The sequence below is a fragment of the Octopus bimaculoides genome, chromosome 10, assembly GCF_001194135.2.
Source record: "Octopus bimaculoides isolate UCB-OBI-ISO-001 chromosome 10, ASM119413v2, whole genome shotgun sequence".
NCBI classification, from domain to species: domain Eukaryota; kingdom Metazoa; phylum Mollusca; class Cephalopoda; order Octopoda; family Octopodidae; genus Octopus; species Octopus bimaculoides.
In genome coordinates, this window is record NC_068990.1 from 14885139 (window position 1) to 14886043 (window position 905).

Sequence of the window (905 nt, forward strand, 5' to 3'; positions counted from 1 at the left end):
TATATATACAAGAACACTGCTACTGAATACTATTAGAAAAAATATATACTTCTAAAATTTGCAAATGTTAAAGTAAAATTTAGCTTTCACTTGTTTGATTATGAACAATAATGTGAATTTTGTCTTCAACAGCTGCTACAATTTGCATAGTTTATGTGCTAGACAGATGCTGCACAAATGTTCAGCGTGTTAGCACTTTAGTAGATGTTGACTTATTCAATAATTTCTAATAGGCATGCAAATTAATCCTCGTGTGTGCTCTTCATGCCATAAGAAGGAATATTTAACTCATTAACAGTAGCTGGTTGGTTAGATTAAGAAACTTATAGTCTTTAGGTGATCAGTCGAAATCCTGAATAATTCATAATGGTGTATTTTTTACAAAGTCTGCTTCTCTACTTGTCAAAAGTCTACTCAGGTTGAAAATAAATACTTGCAACATTTTATGTCCGAACAGAAACAAGATACATCCAGTAACTTCTTGGATAACAGGGGCATGCTTAAAAAATATGACCCAAATCAAACGAGTTTCCTGTCTTACTTGCAATGTTAAAGCTTCTAATTTGGTGGTTGAAAGCCATCAAGTCTCTCTGGTGTAGGGATATCATGGCTCACCAGCTAAACAAATTTCTTTTCACGCTTGCAAGACTAAAACTTCTAATTCGATGGTTGAAAGTTACCAACACCTGCTACTTGCTGCATCCAGTGGGTTTTTTTCAATGAAATTTTATAGAAATACCTTTCAAACGGCATACATTACGATTATAAAGAAATTTGTGGGGAAAATCTTTTCCAAGGGGGTGGGGAAAGGATTTCGGAAAATTCACAAGATCCGAGTTTTTCTCTCATAATTGGATATATATGTGTATGTGCATGTGTGTGTGTGTGTGTGTGTGTGTGTGTGT